Raw genomic sequence first — 8,367 nt, forward strand, 5'->3', positions numbered from 1 at the left:
CCTACCTTTTTTTGTAAACGGGTGTCACATTGGCCAGTTTCTAATCATCTGGAACCTCACCAGTGAGCCAGGACTCTTGATAAATGATGGAGAGTGTCTTTGCAAGCTCATCTGCCAGCTCCCTCATCACCCTAGGGTGGATCCCATCTGGTCCCATTGATTTATAAATATCCAACTGTCCCAGCAGTTCTCTGACTGCCTCTTCTTGGATAACAAAAGGACCATTCTGCTCCCTGGCACTACCTACCAACCCCTGAGGACAGTTGTCTTGAGGACAAGATGTCTTACCACTAAAGACTGAGGCAAAGAAGGCATTAAGCATTTCTGCTTTTTCCTCATCTCTAGTTACTAGGTTGCCTGCCTCATCCAATAAGGAGCAGAGGTCAGTTATACCTTTCCTTTTACCATTAATATATTTGTAAAAACTTTTTTTATTATTTTTAACAGAAGTTGCCAGTTTAAGTTCAAACTGAGCTTTGGCCTCCCTATTTTTTTTTTTCTACGTGCCCTAGCAGCTCCCTGAAATACTTCCTGAGAAATCAGTCCCTCCTTAAAAAGATGATGCATTTTTTTTTATTTCTAAGTTCCTTCAAAATCTTGTTGCTCATCCAGACTGGACGTTTGCCTCATCGACTCATCTTTCGGCACATAGGAACAGTCTGCTCTTGTGCCCTCAAGATTTCTTCTTTGAAGCACACCCATCTCTCCTTGACTCGTTGTTTTCAAGGACTGTTTCCAGGGGACTCTCTAAATAAGTCTCTTAAATAGGCCAAAGTCTGCCTTCCCAAAGTCCATAGAAATCTTATTTATATTCTTCCTTATTTCACCAATTATTGAGAATTCTATAATTTCATGATCACTGTGCCCCAAGCGGCCTCCAACCTCCACATCACCCACCAGTCCATCTCTATTTGTGAACAACAGGTCTAACATAGTCCCTCCCCTAATGGGCTTGCCCACCAGTTGTGACAAAAAGTTATCCTCCACACACTCTAAAAACTTTCTAGACTGCTGTTTTTCTGCTGTATTAAGTCCCCAGCAGATGTCTGGTAGGTTGAAGTCGCCTATAAGAACAAGGGCTGATGATCCGGAAACCTTGTTCAGTTGCTTATAGAATAAGTTGTCCACCTCTTCATCCTGGTTGGGTGGATGATAGCAGACTCCTAGTAGGATGTCAGCCTTGTTGGCCTTCCCCTTAATTCTTACCCATAGGGACTCAACTTCATCATCATTAGTTTCAATACCTATGACATCCAAAACCTCCCTAATATAGAGGGCCACCCCTCCACCTCTTCTCCATTTTCTGTCTCTTCTGAAGAGCTTGCAGCCATCCAGTGCAGTGCTCCAACTATGTGAGTCATCCCACCACTTTTCTGTGATGGTGACTACATCATAGTTCTGCTGTTGCACCATGGCTTCCAGCTCTTCCTGTTTGTTACTCATGCTGTGTGCATTGGTGTACATGCACCTCAGCTGGGCTACTGATTTCTCCCCTAACACAGTCTTACCATCCTTGGGCCTGCTTCCAGACAGCCCAGATGCATCCCCTTCCCCCTTCAGACCTAGTTTAAAGCCCTCTCAACAAGGTCTTCCAGTTCATGAGCTAAAAACCTCCTGCCCTTCACAGAGAGCTGTATCCCGTATGATTCCAGTAGAGCAGGTGCTGTAAAGGTTGCCCCATGATCAAAGAATCTGAAATTTTGCCGATGACACCAACCCTTGAGTCACTTGTTAATGATGTGAGTTCTCCTTTTTCTTTCATTATTTTTTTCTGCCACCAAAGGGACTGAGCAAAATACTAAAGAAGCAGCTCCACGTAATCAAAATGTCTTTAAGACTTTTGATGAGCAGCAAAAGAGGCAAGAAACTCCAACAGAGTGGCTAGAAAGATTGAGGAAAATATGAGAGAATATTCAGGGGTTTATTCACTGATAGAGTGGCTGGACAGATCTTCACTAAAGATAAATTTCATCACTCACGCCTGGCCAGATATATAGAGAAAGTTAGAAAAATTAGATTGTTGGCAAGAAAGGAGACTAGAGGATCTTTTAAGGGAAGCACAGAAGGTGTATATGTAAAGAGAGATGACGAGAAGGCCAAGGCAAAAGCCAAGGTAATGGCAACTGCCATTAGGGAAGAAAACCAGCACATAAAGAGCTATCCAGGTAAGGGAGGGGGGCCCCAAATGTGGGAAGATAGAGGGAGGATGCAGCCCCCTGAGACTGGACACAAAAAGGAGAATTTGGGAAATGAGGGAATCTAGGATCAATTTGCTTTTACTGTAAAGAGAATGGACATATCAGAAAGAATTGCCCCCCAGAAGGAAAAGGATCTGAGGGTCTATGAGACTGAGTAAAAAGTGGAAGCAGAAGATTAGGGGTGTCAGGAGCTCTACCTCCTGGAGACAGAATACCATCAGGGGCCCCAATAACTTTAAAAATAGGCCCCCAGGAGGAAGAACTTGAATTCCTAGTAGATATGGGGGCTGAAAGAACTTGTGTTTGTAGAATCCCAAACAGGTGCAAAAAGGGTAAAGATATCGTACAGTAGTAGGTACAAAAGGGGAAGGGTTCAAAGTCTCAGTTAGAAAGGAAGTAAAGTTTGAAGGGGCAAATAAAATAGGAATTGGGGATGTTCTATTAGTTCCAGAAGTAGGGTGTAATTCATTAGGATGGGATTTGCAGGTGCAGTACATTGGAGTACATTGGAGTACATTGGAGTACTCCCAGAGGAAGGGAAAATGGTGGTTAAGCTTCTCCAATTAAGGGAAGAGGATGAGGAGAAAATTCATGAGATGGTGTGGGCAAAACCATAAAATCGAGATAAATTAAACAGGAAACCTATAGTAATAAAAATAGTTAATGAGAACCATCCAGTTCGGATATGACAAAACCCAGTTTCCCTGGAAGGGAGACGAAGATTGCAGCCGGTGATCCAGGACCTACTTGAAGAAGGGACCTTAGAACCAGATAATAATACACCCATATTACCAGTAAAGAAGTCAGATGGGACTTACAGGCTTGTTCAAGATTTGAGAGCAGTGAACAAAAGAACAGTGAATTGATACCCAGTAGTGCCTAAGCCCTATACACCACTATACACCAGTAATATCCCGCCATCACACCAGTGGTTTAGTGTGATAGACCTAAAATATGCTTTTTGGACTTTTCCACTGGTAGAGGAAAATAGGGATATATTTGCCTTTGAATGGGAGGACCCTGATTCAGGAAGGAAGCAACAGCTTTGGTGGACTAGGTTACCCCTAGGGTTTTCCGAACCCCCAAACCTATTTGGTCAAGCCCTGGCAGAAGTACTACAACCCTTCTCCATCAAACCTGAGATAAAGCTCATCCAGTATGTAGATGATTTGCTTCACTCAGGACGGGAACAAAAAGAAGTTTGGGAATCTGGCAAAGCATTGTTACATTTTCTAGGGGACCAAGGACTTCAGGTATGATAAGGGAAACTCCAATTTTTAGAGTGCGAAGTAGAATACCTAGGACATGTGATTTATCAAGGGAGCTGGTGGCTGAACCCTGAGAGAATCGCAGGGATAGCCTCACTCCCACAGCCAAAAACTAAGAGAGAAGCTAGAAGGTTTCTAGGCTTGTTGGGATATTGTAGACTATGGATTTAAGGATATATGCAAACCATTGAGTTCTTATATGAAAAGGTAGTAGAAGAAGAGATTAGGTGGGAAGAAAACAATGAGCAAAAGTTTGAATCTTTAAAGCAACCATTAGTCAGTGCACCAGCACTGAGTCTTCCTGCCTTAGACAAACCCTTCTACCTTTTTGTAGACATAGAAGAAGGGGTAGCTCATGGAGTACTAGCCCTGGACTGGGGACGATCCAGGAAACCAGTGGCCTCTTTATCAAAACTACTAGATCCTGTCAGCTGGGGGTGGCCAACCTGCATTCAGGTGATGGCAGCAACCACCCTACTCATAGAGAAAACCAAAATTTAACCTTTGGGGAAAAATTGAAAATATATATCTCACACTCAGTTCGAAGTATCCTAAGCCAAAAGGCTGAAAACTGGCTCACTGATTCCCGAGTGCTAAAGTATGAAGCCATCTTAATAAATAGTGATTTACAGCTGATTGTGAGTAACCAACTCAACCCTGCCCAGTTTTTATATGGAGAACAAGGTGCGGAATCAATACATAATTGCCTAGAAGTTATAAACTATCAAACTAAAGTAAGAGAGGACCTAACAGATCAACCACTGCAAGGTGGAAAATTATTGTACATCAATGGATCTTCACGGGTAATCCAGGGGCACCGGGTATCGGGGTACACTATAGTAGATGAAGGGTTGGTAGCCATAGAAAGGGGAAAGTTACCTTCCAACTGGTCAGCCCAAGCATGTGAGTTATATGCCCTAAAATGAGCTCTGGAAATATTAGCACAGAAAAGGGGAACAATATATACAGACTCAAAATATGCTTTTGGAGTAATGCAAACCTTTGGAAAAATTTGGGAAGAGAGGGGATTATTAAATTCAAAGGGAAAGGGACTGATTCATGAAAAACTTGTTTTAGAAGTGTTAGAAACCTTATAATTACCAGAGGAAGTAGCAGGTATATGTTAAAGGGAATCAAAAAGGGGCAACTCAAGAGGCGCAAGGGAACAATTTAGTGGATTTAGAAGCTAAAAATGAAGGGGAATCAGGGACAGAAAAACTGGTGTTAACCCCCATGGGAGAAATACGAGAAGTCCTGGTGTTTAGTCGGACAGTAGAGGAAGAACTCCCCAAAATAGGAGCCAAGAAAGATAAAGAAGGGAAATGGAGACTTGCAGATGGGAGGTAAATGTAATAAACCCATTGCCAAGGAAAATGCTGGAAGGCATAGATGGAACAACACATTGGGGTACACAAGTGCCAAGTGAACAATTTCTAAGGGATTGGGGATGCAGAGGAATTTTAGGGATAGCTAAGCAGGTGACTGAACGGTGTGTGATATGACAACAAGTGAATAAGAAAGTCATGAGGAAAACACCTAGGGGAGGGTGAGAACTAGCCTTAAGGCCCTTTCAAAACATCCAAGTAGCCTTTACTGAGCTTCCCCAGGTACAACGGTGGAAGTTTTTGCTAGTGACAGTAGATCACTTGACTCGTTGGGTAGAGGCAGTACCCACTGTTAAAGCCGATGCCAATGTTGTGAGTGAAACACTCCTAGAATCAATCATTGCCTGATATGGGATGGTAAACAGGATTGATTCAGACTAGGGAACTCATTTCACATAGAAGATATTGCAGAAATTCGTTCAAGCCTTGGCAATGAAAGGGGAGTTACACAATCCATGGCATCCGCAGAGTTCTGGTTGGGCTGAGAGAATGAATCAAACTCTTAAAAGAGCTTGAGTTAAGCTAATGATTGAAACCCAAATGTCATGGATAAAATGTCTCCCTTTGGCCTTACTAATAATTAGAACCCAATCCCTGTCAGATTTGGGGGTGTCACCTATGAGATGTTGTTTGGGTTACCCATCTCGACCTCACCCCAGAAGATTGCCGCCTATGAGGAAGGGGGAGCCAATGCCAAAAAATATGTTATGTCTACAGCACGAACCTTAGAAGGCCTAAGACATAAAGGGGCAATTCCTCAAACTACCACCTTGGATTTCAGAGTCCATAATACTAATCCTGGGGATTGAGTGATGATTAAGTCATGGAGAGATCAGCCTCTAACTCCTCAGTGGGAAGGTCCCTTCCAGATACTGCTCACCACCGAATTGGCCATGCAAACTGCAGAGCAGTGGTGGACTCATGCCAATAGAGGTAAAGGCCCAGTAGAAGAACCCAAAGAATGGACTATAACATCCAGGCTGGGTGAAATGAGATTGACTTTCAAGCTGAGACTGAGAGACAACCAGAAAAATAACAAGACACCCAAAAAGTAGAGTCAAGTTTCCACCAGCCAGCTCAAGTACTGTTTCCCTGTTTTAATGGGCAAGAATTACAAGCGTCTGTTGAGGAGAAGTACACAAGGGACCATAAGAGGTAGTGGGACGGCATCCTTAAGAACCACACGTAAAATAAGGCAAAAGAAGGAGGGCAAGACAGGGTTGGCCCCTTTGTTCACTACCAAGAAGACTCCATAGCCCTGCTGCGGTAGCAACCCCGTAGGCATGGTAATGTAGGGCCAAAAAGGCCATACCAGACCTCTATAATTTCTCAATTGTCTTTTAATACAAAAGGGACTGAGGGAAAGACCGAGTACTCACCGCTAAGATACCTCCTATGGGTAGCAACCCCATGGGCGAGGTAGATGGGGGTAAAAGCTGTACCGGACCTCTGTAATGTCCTGTTTATTCTGGATAAGGGTGTCTAGGGAAAACTGGGGATTTTTTTCCCTTTGGTTCTCTCTGTCATTGCTCATATCAATAGATGCTAGTATGATCCCTTGAGTTAAATTGTTCAAGCCAAATAACTTGTGGAAAAGGAAAAGGGGGGATTGTGATAGATGAGTAATGTGATGGTTGACTCTCACAATTAAAAGGCGAATATCATGTATATATGTTAAGAGAAGTTTTATAGAATTATAATTATATTTTACCTCCCCTTGTATTGTTTTCGGGGGCCGCCTGGGTCCAGGACATTTGGGAGGGTTGGCTTGTTACTATGGCAGCACCTGACCTTCAATCACGATTTAAGGAAGTAAACTCCACCACTGGACAGCAAAGAAGGAGTTGATGGACAGAACTTTGGGAGGGACTACAGGGTTAAAAGGCAAAACCTCTTTTGTGTGGATGAACACATAGTGGGAAAATTCCTCTGGGCCCGGCACTGTAATATTTTCTCTATTCAGTCTTCTGTTGTATTTTTTGATAAGGTTTTAATAAACATTTTAAATTTTTTGGGAATGAGATGGAGCAGTGTGAGCATTTCTCATACTGCCCCAATGCTCACCGAAGCAGAACATATCTGAGACACTCCCTAGCTGCATATTATGTTTTCCCACAGAGACATTTCCTCCTCCTTCCCATATTTCTTTTTATTTTCTCCTTATTTGTTACTTGACTTCTCTTTTTCTCAAATATTACTGTAGTTCCTCTGACAACAAAATCCTGAATAAAATAACAGGAAACTGAGAGAATAAAAGGAGTGTTCAGCCTTTTCCTCGTGAAGTTTGCTGGAAGCCATAAATGACTGATATAATGGAGGCAAGATTCAGTCTTCAGTGACCCCATACCTATCATAAACTGCTCAGCTTTACCTAGTTATGATTGAGTTGATGGATGCCCCTTACTTAGGGAAAAGACAGTGGAGGGAAAGCAGATCTGACACTTTGTAAGAAGTGTCACTTGTGTCACTTGTGTAATTTGTGTGACTTTGTGTAGCAAAAAAGCAGTAAATACATGGGAAGGTGCAGTGAAAAAGCAATGCGCTATAATTGCACATCTATATGAAAGAAAACTCTACAGTAAAGCTGCTTCCAGGACTAAAGTTTGACCTCTCTGTGCTCCCCAATTACAGAACTGCCCTTCTGTATGTTTTGGGGGGAAATCCTGTCACTTTGATATCACCACAATTCTTTACTGTTGATTTTCGTGGGAGCAGGGACTTTAACCTAAATAAATATTTTATGGCACCATCATATAATACACACGTCTTATACTTCTTGGGGCAAAAAGTCAGATATTCGTTTGTGATGCCATGTGGCAAAGGATGTGTCTGTACGGCCATGTTCATAGCAAACAGGTAATGCCTCTGAATTCAGTAGGCACCAATGCGACATGGTCCTGAGAAAGCTGAAGGAGAAAAAAAAATCATTGATTCAAATGAGGCCAAGATTTCACCTTGTGTTTTTAATGTAGCAAATGTTACTGCAATACCACACAGAGCCAGTGTAAAGTGCTAATTACCACTGAAGTTTGACATATTCATTACCAAACTAACGTCTTCGTTTATATGAGTGTTGGTAATTAGAAGAAATGTTTCAGTTTCTTTCTTTAAAAATGGGAATTTTATTAACAAAATGGCAAACTTTTTTTAATAAAAGCAAGTCATATGATGCAGTAAGACACACAAATTTGAAAGAAGAGCTGAGACCCAATATTTAGTGAAGACAGCATCACTGTACAGTTGAGAAGACAGAAAATAACTCATTTCCTTGTGTAAATGGAAATAAGTAGAAGAAAAGTAAACATGGCAGAAGAGGCTCCATTTGCAAAGGCAGACTAAAAGCTACTGTAGACAGAGTAAAGACACTCAGAGAACATCAGGGGATCTTGTTGTTAGACACCATAAATAGATTTGGTTATTTTCCATTGATCATCTTTTTTTTTGTAATTTGGTGAGAAAACCCACTCACTCACTCCCACACCTCCCTTCTGGAACCATTTGATAACTCCTGTATGT

The sequence above is a fragment of the Motacilla alba genome, chromosome 2 (assembly GCF_015832195.1).
Source record: "Motacilla alba alba isolate MOTALB_02 chromosome 2, Motacilla_alba_V1.0_pri, whole genome shotgun sequence".
Taxonomy (NCBI): Eukaryota; Metazoa; Chordata; class Aves; order Passeriformes; family Motacillidae; genus Motacilla; species Motacilla alba.